Here is a 23,765-nt window from a genome sequence, read left to right on the forward strand (position 1 = left end):
ACGCTTCTTTGAAGTCTCTCAGCCCCACTCATCTCAAAGAGTGTTTGTTGTGGGGGAGGAAGCGAAAGGAGATTGTTAGCCACTTTGAGATTCCCTAGGGTAGTGATAAAGCGGGATATCAAATCCAAACTCCTCCTCCTCCTCCTCTTCCTCCTCCTCTTCCTCCTCCTCTTCTTCTTCTTCCTGGGTCACTCTCTGGCCCTTTTGACTTCCCAGCTCCCTGGTCCTGTCCCCTCCATTATATTCCACTGCTATGTTTTTATCTGGGGGTTGGGGACTGAGCCTTGATGATGCCTCTGCATGGTCTTTGCAGAGGTTCAGTTCCTGATGTCTCCAGGTAGGGAGGTGGGAGGGGCTTCTGACTTGAAACCCTGCTATCAGTCCGTGTTGACAATACTGAGCTCGATAGGCCACGGGTCTGACTTGGAATAATGCACCTTCCTGTGTTTCCCACCTGACTACCTTTCTTCCATCAACATCACAGGGGAAAGACTATAGGTCCATTGTCGGGCATCTACTTTACACCCAGAATGTCCCGGGTTCAATTCCTGACATTTCCAGGTTGGGCTGGGAGAGACTCCTGCCAGTCAGTGTAAACAATGCTGGGCTGGACGGAGTCACTGATTTTATCTATATTTTTAATTGATATACCACATTGTTGTTTTTGAGTTTTAGATGGAGCTGTTTATGTTTTTTCTCCAACTATAAATGAATAAAAATCAGAACTGGGAAGGGAGAAAGATTCTCCCCTCCCTGCCCCCACTGCTTTATATGTGAATTGGGCAGTCATGTGGTTTAAAGTCTTGTGGCATCTGGCTTGGCCCTCAGTTACTGTAGGTCAGGGAGTAGTTGTTGAACTACAATACTCCGGAGACATCTGAGATTAGCACCTCGCTCCCTGTGCGTCATAGGCAAACCCAATGTAATTCAGACCATCCTTGGCCATATACTCTTCTTGCCACCAGGTGGCAGTAGAAGCTGCAAAATCCATCCCAGGAACCCGCTCAATCTCTAGGTAATTGAGAGTTTCTCTAGCAGCTGCAGGGGGACCTGAACTATAACTCCCGCCAGAAAAATAGTCAAAGGCCAGGGATGATGGGATTTGTAGTTCAGCAACATCAGGTCGACCAAAGATTCCTCGCCCACCAACTGGGATATAACAATGGAGTCTGCACTGCACTTTGCTGCTGCACAGACTTGCAAGGGTTAAAGGTAGTTTCTTTGCAACAAGCTTGGCTTGAAACAGCTGTTCTTTTAACGGGGTAGATTGGTTTAAAAAGTTTCTCTTTGGGTGGGGGTGGGTGGAAGCAACGAAGAGTCCTCTAAAAAGTTGCACGATTCCTGCAGCATGAGCTATTTATAGGCAAGAACATGACCTCCCGCCCCAGTTGGAAGTCACTGCACTGCTAGATGATCCATTCTGAGTCTGTTCCACGTGTTTTTAAAGCAGCTATAAGTTAACAAACTCATTCCCGGAGAAAAAAAAATAAGTAGAAATACAATCCGCGATAGAGTCGTCATGCTGTTCTATGTGTGGCCACCAGATGTCAGTGCAGCCTGCATGTTAAGGAGGGTGGGGGATGTGCCTATGGAAACCAGGCTGTACCATGGACAGCTCACCATCTAGGGGTGCAATAGGACAAAGAATGCATCTAGTAAGCTACACCTACGGGACTCAAGCGAGCAGACTTTCTCAGAGCCAAACAAGACCAGTCAATGGTCTAATAATTCCGTTTCAAAGCAGCTGTTGGAGGAACTCGCGTTGCATCGCACCCTCTCCCCTAAATCGCACCCTCTTCCCCCCAAAGATTTGCCTTCTGCAACGGAACAGCACAGAGAGGGAAGGGAAGATCCAATTTCGGTGGCCACTCCCCCCAGTTGTTTTTTAAATGATAAAAAAGTAAGTTAAAACAGACAGGACTTCCGATCCTGAGTTGCTTTATTGGTGCTTCAGACATCTAAAAAGTCCATGTCCTCTTCCTGAAACCAGCCCAGCCCCTACTGAGACCTGGTTAGTTCTGGCTGGGCAGTTGCAGGATCCCGGAGGTCCCTGCGAATGATGCACTCTTTGCCTGCAAGGAGTGAAGAATGAAAATGGAATTCTCTTACTCTCTCTCTCTCTCTCTCATGTACCAGCACTTGCCACAGCCAGGCAGCTGCAAAGGCACTTTAATTCACCCCCCCCCAACAAGGTACTCTGAACGGATGAGGTGCCCCTGTCCTTTACACTCTTAGCAGACTCAGGCAGCTGGGTCCAGGAATCGCAATTTCAATTCCCCACAGTGGCTGCACGGTCACATCACTGCAGGCATTATGGGAAATGAAAATGGCAGCTCCCAGGCCAGGCTGCCTGCTGCTGATTGGAGCGCCGCTGCCGCTTTGCTGCCTGCCGCTGCCTTGTTAGGCTCAGCCATGTGGGAAGGGGACCAGCAATGTAAGAAGGGGCTCACTAGAAGGCACTTTGCTGAGGGCTCCCTCAAACTCACAGCCGGTTTCTGCTGCCTCCGATCATCTTGACATACCCTCCAACACTTCTACGATGAAAAGAGGGACGTCCCATTCCATAAGGATAATTTCACTATTTATACCCCACACATCTTACTGGGTTGCCCCCGCCGCTCTGGGCAGCTTGCAACATATATAAAAACATGATAAAACATTAAAGAATCAGAAGAATCTTTATTTGCATCAGCCACTAGCCATAGCAATGAAATAAAATAAGATGTACTGAAGATAAGAGGTAAAAACTTAACTATAGAAAATACATTTGGGGGGGTTACATCCATAATCAAATAACAAATCTTATTCTAATTGGCCCTGCTAAAAACCTTGCAGTTTTTGCTGTCACCTGATCATCTTGATCTGCTAAAAGAAAGGAAACAGTAGCAATGGTTCAGCGACCCAGCATGGACAATAAGAGAGGGGTAATAACCTCACTCCTCAAAACTTTATAAAGAGTGCAAACCAGAAGCACATGAGCCACTGACTCAATACTGTATAAAACATTAAACATTTTTTTAAAAACTTCCTAATATAGCATTGCCTTCAGATGGTTCGGGGGTCAGATAACTCCATCCGCTCCAACTTTTCTCCAATGAAAATAGGGACGTCCTAAGGAAAAGTGGGACATTCCGGAATCAAATCAGAAACTGGGGCGTCCTCTATAAATCAGGGACGTCCCTGGAAAATAGGGACACTAGGAGGGTCTGTCTTGAGTGCTTTGTGCAAAGTAAGCATGGCAGTGGGTCGTCTTTGGCTACTCTTAAGGCACTTAGAAATGCCTGATGTTGCCCAGAGCTGACCCAAGCTGTGAACATATGAATGTTGGATGCTGCTTTATAGCAAGTCCAAAGAACATTGGTCTATCTAGATCAGTATTGTCAACACTGACTGGCAGCAGCTCTCCAGGGTTTCAGACTGGAGGTCTCTCTCCCAGTCCTACCTGGAGATGCTGGGGATGGAACCAGGAACCTTCTGCATTCAAGGCTGGCGGTCCATCCACCGAGCCACAACCTTCTCCCAGTTTCGTATTTGGTTACAAGCAGCTTTGGCTGCAAGCCCTGGTGTGTTCCCTGCTCTCTACCGCTTTCTACTGAGGATCCTGGACACAAAGGTCAAGGAGGAGGTTGGAGGCCATTGCCAGGAGGAAGGTGATGGTGGCCATTCTTGCTAAACTGGCGGCGGAGACAAGGTTCTTGCACCTGAGATGGGTGACGAAGAGCTGGAGCACCCTCTGCATCTCTGAGTCAATATTTTAATTGGCAGCTGAGTCAAAGCTTTGGCATCAGACCCATTGCTAGGAAAGCGCCAAGAGTGTTTGCAGAGCCCGGCCTGGCGCTGCTTGCCCGCCCTCTCAGAGCCAGCCGTTTGCAGATGCCAGGGAGCCTCCAGTTGCTCAGGAAAACAACGGACGGAGGACCTAAACTGCAACTCGGAAACAGCATTGAGTAAATCAGAACTGCAGAGCGAGATGGTCATAGGCGTTGAACTTGGGATTTTCTGCATGCAAAGCAGATGGTGTGCCACTGAGTCACAGCCCTTCTTGCTTTTTCTATAGATTGTTGCTGCCGTCCCCATTTAGTCCCCATGGAAGCAGAATCCCTAGGATGCCAGCAAGGATCCTGGGATGTGTAGTTTACTGCCCACAGACTTAGATTTCCAAGTGCCCCCAACAAACTACAATTCCCAGGATTCTTTGGAGGAAGCCATGTGCATTTTAGGTGCAATTTAAATGCAGGGTGTGGATGTGGCCTCATAGAAAGCTGCCCTATACCGAGCCAGGCCGTTGAGCTGAGAATTGTCTTTATGGCGACTGGCAGTGGTTCTCCAGGGTTTCAGGCAGGTAGGGCATTTTCTGCCTGACCTGGAGATGCTGAGGATTGAACCTGGAACCTTCTGTATTCTGTGTTCTTCCACTGAGCTATGGCCCTCCCCAAATTTCTGCAGCAAGGAGGCAAGGGAAACACAGCCCAGACCACATATGAAGCTTTCAGATGCAAAGCATGCAATCTGGTCACCCTCCTCTCTGGAAGTCCTGGGAGTCAGCTGCTCCTCAGATGCTGTGGAAATCTCTCACTGGTTCGCTGTGACGGACACATGAAGCTCTGGGTGAACCTCGGGCCCTGCGTGCTTCTTCAGGCTGGCTTCCTGTTGCCCCTCCAAAATCTGGAGGAGCCAAAAATCAGATGGCTGATTGCAGCAGACTGAGTGGCAGTATCATGTAGAGGGTTGCCAGGCCTCTGGGCTTGACCTGAAGTGGATGAGTGGCAGGTAGGTCTCCAGGCCAGAGATAGGGCCTTTAATCATAACGACAAAATTATTAGGAAGGCTCGCAAGCTTCACCCTGGCAGGAGACGGCTGCAAACTATGGCACAGACACTTGGGAGGGTGTGTGTGTGTGTGTGTCTGCCCTCCTCTGCCTGCAGGATCCATCCCATGACATCACCAGGGGCTACCCCTAGCTCTCAGGTGTGGGCCCTGAAATCTTAAAGTATCTGGGATGCTGCTGACCTGGCAACCCTAGTTGTGTAGGCCCCAGGAAACACAAAGCAACTCACCCACCCTGCTTGCTTGCTGCCCCTTGCTGTGTAGTGGGGCGACTCAAAAGCCACTAAAATCACTGCCAGGGGTAGAAAGATAGAAAAAAATAGTTTATTTCAAGCTTAAGTGATAAAGAGGCACAGAGAGTTAACGCTCCCAAGATTCTGCGCACCATGCGAAGGCACAAAAGCAAAATTTCGTCTGCAAAAGTTTCATGCGAACAGCACATGTTATGAATATGCATAAGCAACTTGAGGCACATATGTGCTTTTCCACTCGTTGCAGAAGCATGATCCTATTTGCATTTGCAACACCATGGCAGTGTTAAAGCAAAGTTGCAATTTTAGTTGCTGTCCATATCAGCTAGCTGCGCAGTTGGAGCAGATTATTCCCACAATGCGAGGATTGATTTGTGGCCTGAGGCAGTGGTGCTTCTGAATGCCAGTTGCTGGAATTCCCATGAGCGGAGAGTGTTCTTGCGCTCGGCTCCTGCTTTTGGGTTTATACTGGTTGGCCACGGTGACAAGAAGATGTTGGACTAGGCCCAATCTAGCAGGCCCTTTTCGTGTTATTATGCTCTTAGTTTTCGTTTCCAAAATTCCTTAACAAAGCCCACAATACCAATTCACACCTGGGACATCGTGTTATCTATGAAAAACACGGGGTGGGAGGGAAAAACAGGCCGCAAAGCCTTCCTCAGCTGACTCTGGGTGAGCTGCGCGCATTTCTCCTCAGACGCCAGGAGGGACTGGTGTTTGCACACACAAGAGCTCGCAGAAAGGGAGTGTCTGGCAGGCTGCCACTATTTGCCCCTGAGGGGGGAAAATGCTGTGTGGGTGGGAGCCAAGTTTTCTTCCCTTCCTCCTTAGCAGCCAGGCCCTGCAGGAATGGCGAAGAACTCAACTCACCTTGCATGTTAAGGCAGACACCCTTTGTTTCTGCCTGGATCATGCCAAGCTGGAGCAAAGGCGAAAAAAGAGGAGGCCTCTGTGTGAGGCAAAAAAAGTCCAGTCATTTGCACGACCATGTTTTGCTTACTCCAGCCTGTTTGTCCAGAGGGGCCAAAAGAGCTTGGTAAGTCCTTTTGGCCTCGTTCCTTTTTCCCTTCTCCTCAGAGAGAGAAGGAGGACCAGTTGGTGTTAATGGACCTATCTGAGCTGTGCCCATTAATTTCAGTGGGTCTCCTCTGAGTAGGGCTTTGCAGGAGACAACCCCAACCCTGGCAAAGAGAAGCTGCTGAGAGGCTTCCTCATTAGCAGATGCCGAGGCTGAGATATGGAAAGGGTTCGGCTGACCATTTCATAAATTTAGCAATGTGGGAAGTTGGCTTACACTGAGCCAGGCCATTGGCCCTTCTAGTTCAGTGTTCCCTGCACCAGGGCCCTTTGACCCTGGCCTCCTGGTGTTGTTGGACTCCCATGGTCTTCAGCCAGCTCATAGCCAGGGGTTGGGAAGTTGTGGTTTGACAACATCTGGGGACCCTAGGCTGAAGAGCACTGATCTACACTGACTGGCAATTGCTCTCCAGGGTTTCAGGCAAGGGACAGTCCCAGATCCTGGGGGCTGGACCTGGGACCTCCTGCCTGCAAAACAGTTGCTCTACCACCGAGCTATGACCCTTCTTCTCCTTAGCAGGGCAGCACCTTTAGTTCTTTCTCAAGGAGAGGGCGATTCTGCCACCTGGAATGGGAGGTAGGAAGCCCCAGTCATAGGGATCGGGGCCAGGCTGATGTATTATAGCCCTTCCAGCAACAAGGTGTGGTGGTCAGGAGTAAAATAAAATAAAATAATTAAAATAGATGCATCCAGCCAAGGTATCTGCAGAGCAGATGGAGGCAGACCATGGACTGTGAGGATGATCAACGTTGGGTCACTGGGCATTTCGCAGTTATCCTTTGTGGGCTAGTGGGAACCAGTCCTCTTTTGCAAAATGGCACCTTGCATCAAATGGTTCCAGAAGAGCCTGCAACTGTCCCAGCTCTATCTAGCAGCATTGCATTGCATTCTGGAATCTGCATTGCACTGCATTCTGGAATGCAACCCCTGAAAGGGTTTCAACATTACCCAGAACAAGTGGGGCAGCACTGCTCTCTCCCCTCACCACAGTCTGCAAGATGCAGAGAAGGAGAGGCAAGCCAGAATCTGAGCTCTTCCTTCTGGAGGGATGGGATGGAAGGGAGGCACAATTTGGCGGTGGTACAGATTTTCACAGGCACTTGGTAGTGCACCGAGGCACAACTGAGAACGGATTCTAATGAGACCTACGAAAAACAAGTCAGCATGCTGTTTTGAGATACAGCAACTATCAGAGAAGAGAGGAGCCATGGGAGCTAAGAACGGCTGCAGGAAAGAGGCCTTGTTCTCACTGAGGTGGAATTCCTCACTAGATTGCTCCTCCATATAAAAGAACAAAACCATTCGATAAATCCATGCACCTAGAAATCTACCAAGTTAGGGAGCAAGGTTCCAACATTCCATCCCCAGCAAGCTAGCTTTCCATTTGCAGGGGGAGGGTCTACGGGAGAGAATTCAGTCATGCTAGCTTTCACATGCAGCAGTACAGGCTAGAAAATGGTAGCTGGCCCCCCCCCCCCGTGACCTCCAGGTTTCATGTGGCAAAGCAAGAACTGCAAAGCAAGCCTTTGGTAGCCAAAGCAAGCCAAGGCAGCCTTTCTCACCAACTGCCAGAGCAGGAGGTCACTTTCCCAAATGAGGGCAGTGCATTTTAGCTGAAAACAGGCAGCCACTGGTTTTCAGCTGACGCTTCTGTTTTCTTGTTGGCCAACGCCCTGGCTTAGTCACTGATTAATGGGAAGAGCTGGGTGCTCTCTCTGGAGACGATTCTGGGGCTCTGCCCAGGGCGTTCCTCCCCTTTCAGGCCTTGCCAAGGTGGCTAAGCAGGTGGGGAGGAATGTTTGCATAACCTGAGCTGCCTGCCGCACCCTTCGAGGGAACAGGCCATACTTTTAACCATATAAGGAAGCAAATTGCAGCGTGCATGTTTTTGCAAGAGCTGTGGGTGGCCTAACTCTGTTGACTGATCATGTTTTGCCAGGGAAATGAGGCTGGGGTCTGGGGAGGCTGGGGGGGGGAAGATTGCCATGTTTGTGGGCACCTCACCAAGGTGGTTCCCTAGTCAGTATGGTCCTGCAGTTGTGGATTTACCTGGAAGCAGCCACTTGGTCTAGGAAGCTGCCTGCCATATGCAATTCCCACAATGCTCTGGTGCAATGCTACTCTGGAGCATTGTGGGAAATTTAAAGTGGTGGGAGGCTTCCCAGATTTTGGCTGCTTTCACCACAGCCATGAGAGTGGGTCGGGATTGATGCTGCTGAGGCCCAAGTGTGAAAGCACCAGCCTAGTCTCTGCCCCAGGGAACCATGCTTTTGGTAGTGTCCAGAGAAGGCAGGGGAAACATGGACAGCTTGGGCCTCTGAAAGCTTAGACTGGAATGGGAAGATGGTGGAGGAAGGTGCAAGAAGCCACTGATGGCATTGCTTCTGTAACAGCCGAGCTAAGTCTCTCCCTTTTCTGCAATCTAAATTAGGTGAAATCCACTCCGTACGTTCAAAGTGTCCTTATGTATCTTTAGTAGCAGGGGAGAATCTTGGAAACCGTAGTTTGTGAAGGGCACTGACCTCACAGTGCTCCAATTCTCTATACCTGTGGCAAGCTACAGTTGTTGGGACTACAAAACCCATCGGCCTCAGCCAGCGTGGCCCGTGGTCAGGAATGATGGAAGCTGCAGGACAGGAAAATCCGGTGGGGGCAGCACCGGGTTGGTGAAGATTATTCTACAGCATCTTCTTATTCACCCTCATGATACCTCCATAAGGAAACAATGACAGTGAACTGGTGACAGATGAACTATGCTTTGTTTGGAAAAACTGATTTCCAATAAGTGCCCCCCCCCCTTATTTCCATAACAAGTCCTTGAGTCTGTACTCTGAATGGTGACACCAGGGACCTAGAAGGTGCAGGGCTTGTCAGTCCGACCCCTGCACAGCCTCATCAGGGCTGACCTTAAGGCAATTGGAGCAATTGGGCCAAATTGGGCCCCGTGGGCTGCTCCTAAGGGAGCCCCTGCACCAGGGCAATTTAGATGGATTTTATTTATATCTATAAGATTTTGCAGATTTTGGCTGTGAACTGGGGCCCTACAAAAAAAAAAAAAAATTCAAGTTGCACCCCACTGCTTCAAATTGGGCCCCACTGGCTAGCCCTGAGTCTAATAGTTGCTGGGCCGGAGTTGCCCTGCCCTTGCATGAAGTCTTGGGTTTGTCATTTTGGGAGAGGGGAGGTTGCCTGCTGGGGAGCGGGAGGGCTGGCGAGGCCCCCTAGATTTAGAGGCCCTAGGCTTCAGCCTACGTAGCCTATACATAAATCCAGCACTTCCAACACGCCCAGGCCCAAAGAGCGAGAGGGAGTTTCCATGGGCTGTTGCCAAGTTCCCAGGTTTGCAGTGTGAGTCACACAGCTCCTGGCATCTCTCAGCATTGTGGCTCAACAAAAGATTTGGGAAGAGGCCCAGCGAGACCCATGTATCTTTGGTTTCTCTTGCTATGCATTTGCAGCACTTTCTGGAACTCAAAGAGGGGCTTTCATAAGGCTCGCATTTCCGATCTCCTCCTGCAATTTTATTTTTCCTGGGCACGTCCCCTTCTTGGGCAAAACTACCACCATTTTGGGCTTAGATGAATGAGATCTTCCTGTGCTTAGAAACAATGGATTCTCTGTGTCTTCCTTTCCTTTGCTGGCTACCTCAATGGAGTGCAATTGATGTGCTCAATAATTTTATCTTGAATGTTTCCCACCATTTGACATTAAGCTAACTTAATCTCCTTCCTCCCATTCAGTTCCTTCCTCCAAAAGGACTTCTTCTGGGTCTCCCAGATGATGAAGTGCAAAGGGCAAGAGGTCTCTTGTATACACAACATTTTGGAAGCTGCAGGGTTTTTTTGTTTTGTTTTACCAGGGCACAATGAAATCTCATCTTAAGGAAGGGCTCTTAAAGATGCAGGGACCTCACCTCCCCTTTCCACCTCACCAGACCAGAGAAGGCCAAAGTTCTTCAGGCTGGAGATCTGGAGGCCACCCTGTGAGACTATCACCCACCCAGCCCCATTCTTGCACTCCTCTCAGGCTGCTTCTTCTTAAGCAAAATCTTCAGAGAGCAGCCCCAAGTCCAGATCAAAAGCAGAACACAAAGTGATACTTCTCACCTGGAAAAAGGTGCACCATGTAGGCTTGCCACATGCCAGGAAAAAACCTGACATGTCCTTGTTTTCGGGGAAAATGTTGTCTGGGGGGTGGGGGGATGTCATGGAAAAAAACAGATGTACGGCAATGCAATGGAAAAAGTAGTGGAAACTACTCCACTTTTTTTTTTGTTTGTTCCCAAAAACAGCTCCACAGGAATTTTACTTTTTGAAATATGGCAACCCTAGCACCATCTAGGTCAGGGGTGAGCAATCTTTTTCAGCCGTGGGTTGGTCCACTGTCCCTCAGACCATGTGGTGGGCCGGACTATATTTTTTTGTGGGGGGGGGGGGAAGAACAAATTCCTCTGCCCCACAAATAACCCCGAGATGCATTTTAAATAAGACACATTCTACTCATGTAAAAACACGCTGATTCCCAGACTGTCCGTGGGCCGGATTGAGAAGGCAATTGGGCCGGATTTGGCCCCTGGGCCTAAGTTTGCCTACCCCTGATCTAGGTAACCTCTTGCTTCCCATGGCTGTCAGGGGAGAAGTGACACCTGGTATGCCCAACTTTATAAACTGCTTAGAAGCCTGTTTTGGCATTAAGTGGTTGGTTGATTAATTAATTAATTAATTGGTAGCAGCATTGTTGGGGGGAGAGATGGCAAAATGGTAGCGGAACCCAATCTGGTTTATAGGCTGCTCATCAACCTTCCTTGCCTTTGGTCCGGGCCGCCCCAAAGTGGCAGCTGTGGACACTCTGGTAACCTCAGACAAGGACAGACAAGGCTCTCTGCCCGTCTCATTCATAAAAAAAAATTTAAAAAATTGAGGGGGTGTTGTTAGGTTTCTGTTCTAGTTCTGGGGGATTGTTTGTTTGGAGCATTGTCTGCTCTTTTTTAGGGTTGTTTTTTATTGCTCTTTTTTGTTTTAGGGTTTATATATATGTTTTGCCCGTTCTTTGGGAGGTAGGGCAGTTATCTGAGCATTGCCATTTTCCCCTTCTGTGAAATGGGTATTTCCCATCCCCAAATGCTCCTTCCCTGCGCCCATCTCGGGATAAAAAGAAAGGAAGTCAAGGGACCCCTGGCTTAGAGAGAACCATGGGAAGGAGGTAGAGCCCGTTTGCTTCTGGTTCTCACGCATCTGTGTCCCAGGCTGGGTTTCTCACCCTCGCCCAATAAAAATATAGGCGTGGAAAGGTACGGCGCACTCGTTAAGCAACTGCCGCATTTCTGAGAGTCCAGCTGTGCTGCGGGTGCGGCTTGGTGAGAAGGTATGCAGAAGAAGCTTTGAAATCCTCGCCCATCCCTGCAATTAGTTCGCTTGCAAGTTTCAGCACATTTGATCCGGGGCGTCCCCAGCTCTGGGTGAAGTCCAGAGCAAAGAAGTTGCTGAGGCAAACAAAAGATTCACGCCTCCCCAGAGAGAGAGAGAGGGGAAAAAAAAGGGCATGTTGCTTCCTGACAAAGGAATGAACGATGAATGATTCACAGGTAGTTGGGCCTAATCCCCTGCAAGGCTGGCAGAGGGACTTCTCAGATCATCTGCATGGAGGACCTAGCAGTGCCCTCCAGATATTGCTGGACTGCAACCCCCATTGGGCTGTGGTTGCACGATTGGCGCAGGTCCCTATTGGACAATGCCGGTGATGTCACTATCATGGCTGGGGGCTGCTGAGAGCTGGAGTCATCCACGATCTTGGGGGGGGGAGGGAGCCCTGCTCCCCACTCTCCCTTGTAGCAAGACCCACCTGTTTATGCATGGACCGGACATCATGTTCTTGCTCCTGTGTCAGGATTGTCAGCCTCTGCTCTGGCTAGGTCAATGGAGGCAAATGGCAAGTTTGGAGCAGGGAAGAGCAGTGGCCCCTTATTGTAGTCATGGCCTTTATAGGAAACAGACCTTGCCTACACTGACCAGTTATATTCATATCTGATATACAGGAGGAGGGGGCTGCAGTCCCTTCAACAGTTGCCTTGGAGAGGGAGTCCCTGTAGAAGAAGAAAAGTAGTTTGGATTTGATATCCCGATTTATCACTACCTTAAGGAGTCTCAGAGCGGCTAACAATCTCCTTTTCCTTCCTCCTCCACAACAAACACTCTGTGAGGTGAGTGGGGCTGAGAGACTTCAGAGAAGTGTGACTAGCCCAAGGTCACCCAGCAGCTGCATGTGGAGGAGCGGGGAATCGAACCCTGTTCACCAGATTACGAGTCCACCGCTCTTAACCACTACACCACACTGGCTCCAGAAGCTGCACCCAGCCAAAGTTCCCTCTTTGATATACAACTCTTTAAAGCAGTAGTTTCCAGTCTTTTCAGGCTCACCAGGACCTGTCTTTAACCCCAGAATATATTGAAGACATATAGTGGAATGGAGGCACACACAAGCCATTCCTTCTCCCCAAGGAACCCTGGGAATTGCAGTTGAGGGTTGGGAGGTTAAGTTCTAGGAGGCTGCAGTCACCCCATCCACTTAAAGTGCTGTGATGCAGCTTTAAGCAGTCATGGGAGAATTCTGGGAGCTGTCGCTTGTTAAGGTTGCCCAGAACTGTAGCTCTGTGAGGAGGTAAACAACAATTCCCAGGATTCTATGGGGCATGTCATGTGCTTTAAATGCATGGTTGCGAATATGACCTAGTACAGTGGTACCTCGGGTTACATACGCTTCAGGTTACATATGCTTCAGGTTACAGACTCCACTAACCCAGAAATAGTACCTCGGGTTAAGAACTTTGCTTCAGGATGAGAAGAGAAATTGTGCTCCGGCAGCACAGCAGCAGCAAGAGGCCCCATTAGCTAAAGTGGTGCTTCAGGTTAAGAACAGTTTCAGGTTAAGAACGGACCTCCAGAACGAATTAAGTACTTAACCCGAGGTACCACTGTATGTGCTTGGCTTGTGTGTGTGTGTGTGTGTGTGTTTGTGGTGCTCACGACAGTCTCTAGTTTGCAAATGTGTGCGAGGCTCCCCCACCCCCCAGGCGTGGTGAACACTAAAGTAAGTGCAAGGAGGGGGAGAGGAGCGAGAAATTTCGCTACCTCAGGCAGCAGAGGACAAGATGGCACCCGCTCCCATTCCATGTACAGAACTTGACCAGAGTGACTGACACGGATGCCAACTTGAATTGGGGAGGGGGGCAGGTAAGCAAGCCCCACCCCACATAATTGATCACATGACGTGGTGCACACGCACCATTTGAATGGCAATGCCCATAAACTTGGAGGGGTGGGGGCTCGGCCTCCTCAAATAATTTATTGGGGGGCCTGAAGCCCCTTTGGCCCCTTGGAGTTGGCCCCTATGTTGACCGATGACTCTTATTTTGACAGCGGTGATGGGCTAGCATCTTCTGTTGAACTTGAGGGAAAGGGGCTAGCTGAAGGGGTGCTGGGGGGCCACGTGTCATGCAGTACCTGGCCTCCCAATGACTTCCCACTGCTCTGCCCCTTCTCCCTGAGGTCGCCCTCTCACTCTGCCTAATGGCAGGGATGTTGCTGGAGAGGAGAGAAGCTAGGTGTTATGACCACATGCTCTCCGTCTCTATATTGACTAAAGCAATAATATTTATTCAGAACCGCGGTGCTTAGGAAGCATTCCTCAGGCGTTGGCTTTGCCTTCTTACGCCGGTTAATTCCGAATGCATGGGAGGGTGTGGGTCACGTGACCCTGTTCTGGCTGCCTTTTCTGCACCGTGCAGCAGCAGCTTGGCGCCACCTCTGGGTAGGGACTGGTACTGTATGCATGGGCTCGCATCTACGTTCCCATCAAGGATAGCAGAAGACAGGGCAAAAACGTGGAAAGCAAACAGAGATACACAGCAAGGTGGATAAACAGCAGGTAAACTCTTAGCTGGCACACTAAAGCAAATACCTTATTTTTCCGTGTATAATACGCTCCCATGTATAAGATGACCCCTATTTTTTGGGACCACAACAAAAAAATTTAGGGGGGGGGGAATTTGCCCAAAGTTGTTGAGCTTCTTTTGGGGGAAGATTGCCCAGAGTTGTTGAGCTTTCCCCCCCTTTTTTGGGGGGGTCACCACCACCAATCGCTCTATAGCCTGCACACCACTGCAAATCGCGCATATTGCCACGGCCACCAATTGTCTACATGCTCACCACCAAAACCCCACCTGCCCACTTGATGCAACTGCAGCCGATTGCACGCAAGCCTCGCAACTGCCATTGATCGACCGTCCAATTGCCACAGCTGCAGCCAATCGTCAGCAGGCCCTGCTGCAGCAACCAATCACATGCTCATTTGCCACTGCCAATCTCCTGCTGGCTGCTGCAACCAATTGCCTGTCCCCCCCTCTGCTATCTGTGTATAAGATGTCCCACAATTTTTGCCTATTATTTCTAAGGAAAATATATCGTCTTATACACGGAAAAATACGGTACTTTTAGGCACAGCAAGCAGCTAGAATCCTAGGGACAGGACATTGCATTCATGCATAGAAGGGATGGGAAATCACAGATCCAGAGGCCAAGTGCACCTCCCTGGCTGTTGTGACTCTCCCCAAGCTGCACTCCTCTCCTCAGGCCACATCTCTCACCCATCGGCCTGTATGCCCTCCTTTTTCTTGGCCAGGATGGAATCCTTGAGCTGTGGTAAAGCTTCTCGTTTGCCTGGAGAGAGGACTGAGAGGGGTGTCTGAATGTGTGCGGAAACTGGCTGACGGCCACAAAGGTGGAATTAGCACCCGTTCCTCTGCCCACACTTGCCTCTGGCCCTGGCCACCACAAGCATGCGGCCCCTGGGAGATTGTCCAGATGGGAATGATGCCCTCAAGCTGAAAAAGATCTCTGGTTTTCCCCCTGTCCCATTGATTGACACAGATGCAACAATGCTCAGAGTGCCAACATTGTTACAGTGGTAGTGAAACCTATGGACCAGCCTTCCCCAACCTGGTGCCCTCCAGATGTTCATGGACTCTTGTCAGCACCAGCCAGCATTTACCATCTCCAACCAGGGAAGCAAGAGCATAGCCACCTCAGACCCTCCAAGTGTCCCTATTTTCCAGGGACAGTTCCATATTTACAGAAGCCGTGCCGATTTCTGATCTGATCCTGGAATGTCTCCTTTTCCTGAGGAGGCCCCTATTTTCATTGGAGAAATACTAGAGGGTATAGCAGGGTGTCCCTGTATCTGATCCAGTATATGCAGAGTCTGTTCCACTCTAGTTCATTGGTATTCAGGCCTGACTTCCCTTTTGGATGCTAGGGCTTTCCTTGTCACCATAATACCTGTAAGTAGGATCGCCACCTGTACTGTATAATATGGGATTGTCCCATATTTCAATGTAAAATGGTACATCCCATATTGATTCAATACAGGACACAGTTTGCCCTACGTTTCTGCTCCTCCCCATCTCTCTCTCTCTCTCTCTCTCTCTCTCTCTCTCTCTCTCTCTCCCTCTGTCAAGTTAGGGAACCTCTCCAAATGCCTGTGTGAAAGGGTAGAAAAAATGTCATGTTTTTAAGCTCTGGGTAGCAAAGCACAGACAGATTTGCAAACTTGTGTGTGTGTGTGTGTGTGTGTGTGTGTGTGTGTACATGTGTGTCTGACAAAATCCAGAAAGGCCATCCTGTTAGGTGCCAATAGATTGTAATGGATTGCTTTGAAGTCATTTCAGCACCAGATGAAAAAGAAATTTGGCTCCTAACCCTACACCCCGCCTCATCCTGTATTTTGCAAGAACCAAGATGGCGCCCCAAGATGGCAAGTGTTGCCTAGGAAGCTGGGCGGGGCATTTATTATTGATTTGTTAAATTATCTCCACTTTTCTTCCAACGTAGTACTCAAGGCTGTGTACATGAGGTCCTCTGGTGGCGTTCCCACATCCAGACGCTGACCAGACCCAAATCTGCTCAGCCTCAGTGAGATGGCTGCATCATATACCCTCAGCAATATTTGCCAAAGACTTGGGAAATCAGCAGAGAAGAAACAAATGCGGTTAAACGCGCAGCTCCCTGGATCTGATCATGTGGCAGGCTAGAAATCAAATTCGTGATCAGCCATGGAACTGGTCTTCAGTCACTTGCATTCTCTCGCTCTCGTAGCTTTCCCATCTGTAAAATGGGCACAGAAAGGGACACCCTCTACTGAGACCATTGGCCCATCTAGTTTAGAACTGTCTAGTATATTCTTACCTGCAGACAGTCTTGAGGGTTTCAGACAAGCGTCTTTAAATATTCATTAGCATTCATTTTGTTACAATTTTTTTAAGCTGAATCACAAATTTGGAGAAGTGTGTGATCTTGTGTTTCAATCCACACATTAGTAGGTGGGGTGTGGATCAGATCAACTGGAACTGACAAAGAAATTATTCAAGCACCCCTATATTTAGGGACAACAAATGGCAAACACTTATTCTGAAAATGGCATGTCAAGTCATATTTAGAGATATTGATAGGTAGTGCCCAGGACGTGATCTGAACCTACAATCCCAGGATGCATATTAAGAACACACTCTGAATGTCAAGAAAATTGCCAGGGATGTTAATTGCTCCAGTAATTGCAACCTTGTAGGATGATTAGATCTTATTGACTTCAAAGTGACTTCAAAACACTTCATTGTGTGTGGTCTTTCCACTGTTTCAGCAGGCGCCCGAGATTGTGTGAAATCGTCTCACCGATTTCACTTATGTGGAAACATTCATGCACAGCTTCTCTGCCGCCAGGTGAGGGCACCTTTGATACACTTTTGGAAGATGCACCTCACATACAGGTGAGTAGGCAGACAGACAACTGGCACTGTTTGAGCTTCCTGCCTGCTTCTTTTGCTTTGACAGGCGATGACGGGAACCAGCTCAATCTCATCCGTAGCATAAAGGCGCACACCGGACCGCAGCATGCCTGAGGAAGTCTGCCTTGGATGGGAGAATGGGCTGAGAAACCCACGGGAGTAGTTGGAAAGAAGACCAGAGCCCTCCCCCAAAATAAAACTACCGTATTTTTTGCTCTATAAGACTCACTTTTTCCCTCCTAAAAAGTAAGGGGAAATGTGTGTATGTCTTATGGAGCGAATGCAGGCTGTGCAGCTATCACTGAAGCCAGAACAGCAAGAGGGATCGCTGCTTTCACTGCGCAGCGATCCCTCTTGCTGTTCTGGCTTCTGAGATTCAGAATATATTTTTTCTTCTTTTCCTCCTCCAAAAACTAGGTGCGTCTTGTGGTCTGGTGCGTCTTATAGAGCGAAAAATACGGTATATTTTTGTTTTTGAAAAATTCCAAAACAACAAATTTGCAAAGCTTGTTTCCACCGGTAGAAAGCCTTCCTTTGGAATGAGAAAAGATTTGCCCTTGTTCTCTCCACCTTTCCAAGCAGTGTACTTTCAGTGGCTATGGGAGGGATTGTTTGGGAAAAAGCTCGTGCTTTTCTGTCTTGGGAACAGCCACGCCTCGCTCATTTCAAGGGCTGCCCGCCTCAGTTTCTCCTCTGGAGGTGCTTCAGGCCACCCATCCGTCAGGTCACAGGGACTGATTGCAGGTGGAACTTTCTGACAGATACTCACACAAAGCAGAGCAAAGACGGCTGTCTCCTTCTCTGGGACTGGAACACACACCGTGTCTGCCAGTGCTGGCGTGTGACTGATGCAACCGAGCCGTGCTTCAGTGAAATCTGACACAAAGGAGGGATGAAGTGTGCCGCATGTGATTATGCGCCCCCTTTTTGTGAGACACATACCATGCAGTTCTGGGAGAAGGCCAGCTTTGCAATGTGCATTCTCTTCTGGACCACAGAAAACCTCCAGGGCAGATGTGCATTGTCTAGCAGGGTGGGGTTCAGCACCCGATGGCAGAACGGAACGCTGAGGTCTGCGGGTTCAGAAAGGCAGAGCGAAATATGCAAAGCTAGAGACAGACGGATTACCAAACGCAGAGCCGGTCAAAACTGGGAAACTTCGTTGGGAGCAGCAGCAGACAGAGCTTGTGAAACCAAGGAGGCTGCTGAGTACATAATGCAAAATGACTCAAACGAGGAAACTGCACACTGCAGGTTGAGAGTGTAAAAGGAGCCCAGCTGAATCAGGCCAACGGCCCATGGAGTCCAGTGTTCTGTTCGCAGAGTGGCCTACCCGATGCCCAGATGAAGCCCACAAATAAATCTTGAGGGCACCAGCCAGGGAGCCAGTATGGTGTAGTGGTTAAGAGCGGTAGTCGCATAATCTGGGGAACTCCTCCACATGTAGCTGCTGGGTGACCTTGGGCTAGTCACACTTCTCTGAAGTCTCTCAGCCCCACTCACCTCACAGAGTGTTTGTTGTGGGGGAGGAAGGGAAAGGAGAATGTTAGCCGCTTTGAGACTCCTTCGGGTAGTGATAAAGCGGGATATCAAATCCAAACTCTTCTTCTTCTCCCAAGCCAGTGGCAGAGGAAGGGGGTGCGAGGGGTGCGGACTGCCCTGGGTGCCATCCCTGAGGGGGTGACCAAAATATGAGTTTTAAAAAATAATATTTAAAAAACTGGGCACACGAAACTTTTTAGTTCAGTCAACAAACGTAATGAAACACAGCTGGCAGTGGGCGCCACACTGCGGGGGCTGGCACTTACATGGTGCCTGCAGTGTGCCCAAGCCACACGTCTCTCCTGGGAGTGACGTGGTGGCTTGGGCGTCTGCAGGTTCCGCACTGCCTGAAACGGCAGTGTGGGGATTGCGTCTGCCCACCTCCTCTCCCTCAGCTGCCCTACAGTTGAGGGAAAGGCGGTGGGGAGGCTCCACGCAGCACACCCTGCCTTGGCTCTCCCCACCCCCATGCACTGCTCGCCCCGCCCCAGGCTGCAGGACGTGTGGGCCGCATCTGGCACCCAAGCGGCTAGCTAAGCTGCTGTTCCCAGCAACTGGTATTCAGAGACATGCTGGCATTCCACACCCTTCAACATTTTTCGGATGAAAATAGGAACGTCCTATTCCACAATAAAGGGACGTGGGTGGCACTGTGGGTTAAACCACAGAGCCAAGGACTTGCCGATCAGAAGGTCTGCGGTTCGAATCCCTGCGATGGGGTGAGCTCCCATTGCTCGGTCCCTGCTCCTGCCAACCTAGCAGTTCAAAAGCACGTCAAAGTGCAAGTAGATAAATAGGTACCGCTCCGACGGGAAGGTAAACAGCGTTTCCGTGCGCTGCTCTGGTTCACCAGAAGGGGCTTAGTCATGCTGGCCACATGACCTGGAAGCTGTACGCCGGCTCCCTCGGCCAATAAAGCGAGATGAGCACCGCGACCCCAGAGTCGGCCACGACTGGATCTAATGGTCAGTGGTCCCTTTACCTTTTTATTCCACAATAATATATAATATAAGAATGATGATGATGATGATTTTATTTATACCCGCCTATCTGACTGGGTTGCCCCAGCCACTCTGGGTGGCTTCCAACATATATAAAAACACAACAAAACATTAAGCATTAAAAAAACACTTCCCTATACAGGGCTGCCTTCAGATGTCTTCCAAAGGTTGTAGAGTTACTAATCTCATTGGCTTGGGGGTTGCATAACTCCATACCCTCCAACATTTCTCTGAAGAAAGTAGAGATGTCCTAAGTCAAAGCGGGACATTCCAGGATCAAATCAGAACCTGGGATGGCTTCTGTAAATCCGGGACTGTCCCTGGAAACTAGGGACACTTGGAGGGTCCGCCATCCTGACACTGGGAGTAGAACATAGTCATCATGGCTGCTAGCCGTGGATAACCTTGTCATCCATGAATTTGTCTAATCCTCTTTTATTTTTATTTTTTATAATAATTTTAAATAAGTTTTCAATTTGACATTTCAAAATAAACATCTTACAAACTTTATAATATCCAATGACTTCCCTTCTTCTTCTTCCATGGTTCATTTTACATACCATACATTCCTGCATATTTTACTATAAACATTCAAATCAGTTCCCCGCTTTTACATCCATCAGAAATTATTTGCTCTGTTGAATTTATCTTAAAGCTGCCAGCATTTTCAGCTATACAGTGGTACCTCAGGTTACATAGGCTTCAGGTTACATACACTTCAGGTTACAGACTCCGCTAACGCAGAAATAGTACCTTGGGTTAAGAACTTTGCTTCAGGATGAGAACAGAAATTGTGCTCTGGCAGCATGGCAGTGGCAGGAGGCCCCATTCGCTAAAGTGGTGCTTCAGGTTAAGAACAGTTTCAAGTTAAGAACGGACCTCCGGAATGAATTAAGTACTTAACCCAAGGTACCACTATATACAGTTATTTTCCACATATTCAATAAATGTTTTCCACTCTTCTTTAAATAATGTTCTTCTTGCTCTCTTATACTATGTGTTAAATCTGCAAGTTCTGCAGTTTCTGTCAACTTAAGTTGGCAGTCCTCTTTAGTTGGGACCTCACTCACTTTCCATTTAGGGGCTAACAAAACACAGGCTGCAGTTGTTGCATACATAAACAACCTTTTTTGACACCTAGGAATTTCTGTCTGGGTTATTCCCAACAAAAAGGACTCTGGTTTTTTGGGGGGGGAAGTTGAGCGCCACAACCCCAGAGTTGTTCACGACTGGACTTAACTGTCCGGGGTCCTTTACCTTTTTAATTTTAAACATTTCCCCCCAATTCATTATAAATCATTTCCTAATATACTTCTACATTTTTACATGTCCACCACATGTGAAAAAGGTTCCCTCTGCTTCTTTACACTTCCATCACATTTCTGATTCTGTTTTATAAATCATAGCCAACCTACTCAGAGTTAGGTATCATCTATGAATCATTTTCAAATAATTCTCTTTCAATGAGTAACATGCAGTAAATTTCAGGTCTCTTTTCCAAAGTTTCTCCCAGAGGTTAAAGTCTATTTGTTGTTGTTTAGTTGTTTAGTTGTGTCCGACTCTTTGTGACCCCATGGACCAGAGCACGCCAGGCACTCCTGTCTTCCACTGCCTCCCGCAGTTTGGTTAAACTCATGTTGGTATCTTTGAGAACACTGTCCAACCATTTCGTCCTCCGTTATCCCCTTCTCCTTGTGCCCTCAATCTTTCCCAACCTATATCTATTGCCCAGTGTGTCATTGAAGCTTTAACTAACTCGTCTTTTGTTTCCCATTCTAATAAAAAAATTACACATTTTAAACTGAAGTTTATCCTTATTTTGTAAGAGTTCTTTTTCAAATTGTGAGCTTTGGTCCAGCAATCCATTCTTTCTATCTAATTTAAACAATTAAAAATAGTAATAGATTTTTTTCTTCCTCCTCCTCCAAAATGCAGATTGATGCTGGAACAGGACAGAACAGACTAATGAAAGGGCACATGTCAGAAGCACAGGAGAAACAGGCCAAAGCATCTCGACCTTTTGCAACTTGAGTGAAGCAACAGCAGAACTCCTGTCACTCTAATGATTCATTGATATTGGAGTAGGGTCAGCATTTCTCATCCTTATGTGGCAAGACGAACCCATCACAACTCCTTCTTCTCCATGATTCCTAAAGGTATGTTTGAGCCTCATCATCCTTTGCTCCTGGGAAACCTAATGCATATGTAGAAGGAGCCTGCTGGATCAGGCCAATGGTCCAGCAGCCTGTTTTAACAATGGCCACCCAGAAACCTGTCCAGGAGGACGTCCCCTCCTCCGATGTCCAGAAACTGGTCTTGAGAAGCGTTGCTGGCAGCAACTGTGGAGGCAGAGCCCAGCCACCATGGCTAGTAGCCACTGGTAGCCTTGCCTTCCATGAATTTGTCCAGTCTTCTTTAACACCATCTGAGGGCCTCCTGCAGAAGTGAATTCCATAGTTTTAACTATGCTTTGCATGAAGAAGGGTTTTCTTTTGTCTATTCTGAATCTTCCAGTGTTCAGCATCACTGGATGTCCATGAATATCTATATCTATATATATGTGTGTGCGTGTATGTGTATACACACACACACACACACACACACACACACACACACTCATTACCTACTCATATTGAAATACTGTCCCTCAATGAGGCCAAACTTAGAGTCACCAAATGTTTAGGGGTATGCATACCCCTGTGTACCCCCAGGAAAAAAGCACTGAATTTTCTGTTTTACAATTTTGAATGCTCATTAAAACATCCTTAAAATATCAGTGATTTCCTTTCTTCTCTTTCCATGGTTCGTTTTGCATATCATAAATCCCTGTATATTTTACATAAACCAAACCATTCAATATTCCTTTATTATAACCATCAACACTTATTCACGCTGTTGAATTTATCTTAACGCTGCCAACGTTTTCAAGTGTACACAATTCCCACCCCCCCATATATTCAAAAAACATTTTTCCAGTCTTCTTTAAACGTATGTCCTTCTTGTTGTCTTATTCTATACGTTAGGTCCGCAAGCTGCGCATATTCCATCAGCTTAAGTTGCCATTCTTAAGTCGCTCATTTTCCATTTTTAGGCTAACAAAACGCAGGCTGCAGTAGTGGCATACATAAATTGGATGTCTGTGAATTCTGATGTTATGAGAAGTGGAGAAAAACATTCCTCTGGTCACTTTCTCCATGCCACACATGGTTTCAAACACCTCTTTATTATGTTGCCTCTCGTTTTCCTTTCCTCTAAGCTGAAGGTTCCCAAATGCTGGAAGCTTTCCTCCTAGGGAAGTCTCTCCACGATCATCTTCTGGTTGCCCTTGCCTATTGTTTTCGAGGTGAGCCAACCAGAACTGCACACGGTATTCCAAATGGGTTGCACCATATATTTGCATAAGGCAGGGGTGGCCAACTCCCAAGAGACTGCGATCTACTCACAGAGTTAAAAAGTGGCAGCAGTCTACCCCCTTTTTTTGGGTTCAGGTCAAAGTTGTTGAGCTTTTTTAGGGAGAAGGAAAGCACCTTTTTTGGGGTGCAGGGCTAAACTGTTGAGCTTTTTTAGGGGAGCCAAAGTTGTTGAGCTTCTTTGGGGGGAGCCAGTGATCTACCTCAGATGTACAGTGATCTACCAGTAGATCGTGATCTACCTGTTGGACGTCCCTGGTATAAGGGAATCCCGTGTGAAGTGGGGAAGGAAGCTCACAGTATATCAATAATCTGGTTTCGTAAAAACAGGTGTCCACCATTTGGAGGCCCCAGCTTGGGCCCAAGATTTGGAGGGGGGGAGCTAGTGCCACAGTTTGCATGCGATATCGTGTGCACGTCACACATTAGTGACACCACAAGCATGGCATGCATGGTGTACGCATCGTCTGGAGGAGGCTGAGTGCCTAGCCCAGCGCCGTGCAGCCTCAGTGGCCACCGTTGCACCTCTCTCATGCTCAGGAGGAGCCTGCCACTGATGCTGCGCTGCTTTTGGCTTGGTGCTCAGCCTCCTCCACCCCCTCAATATTGCAGGAGGCTGAGCCCCTCACTCAACAATATTGAGAGGGCTGAAGCAGTGGCGTAGCGTGGGGGGTGCAGGGGGGGCCGGCCGCACCGGGCGCAACATCTGGGGGGGGGGGCGCGCTCGCACTCGCAGCTCTCTGCCCCTACCTGGCTCACTCTCTCTCTCTCACTGCAGTGCTGGCTGTGCGAATCCGATCTGAGCCGCTGGGTCGCCGCCCA

The 23,765-nt window shown here is 48.5% G+C and overlaps 1 long non-coding RNA gene across 1 annotated transcript; it reads left to right on the forward strand.

Moving 5' to 3' along the window:
- The first annotated feature begins 8,148 nt into the window (after window positions 1-8,148).
- On the forward strand, window positions 8,149-22,825 carry LOC308461444. Its single transcript, XR_013978895.1, has 3 exons — window positions 8,149-8,818; window positions 21,469-21,689; window positions 22,790-22,825. It is a non-coding gene; the product is annotated as an uncharacterized lncRNA (long non-coding RNA).
- The last annotated feature ends 940 nt before the right edge of the window (window positions 22,826-23,765 follow it).

This window comes from Podarcis pityusensis (assembly GCF_964106645.2).
Source record: "Podarcis pityusensis genome assembly, chromosome: 13".
NCBI classification, from domain to species: Eukaryota; Metazoa; Chordata; class Lepidosauria; order Squamata; family Lacertidae; genus Podarcis; species Podarcis pityusensis.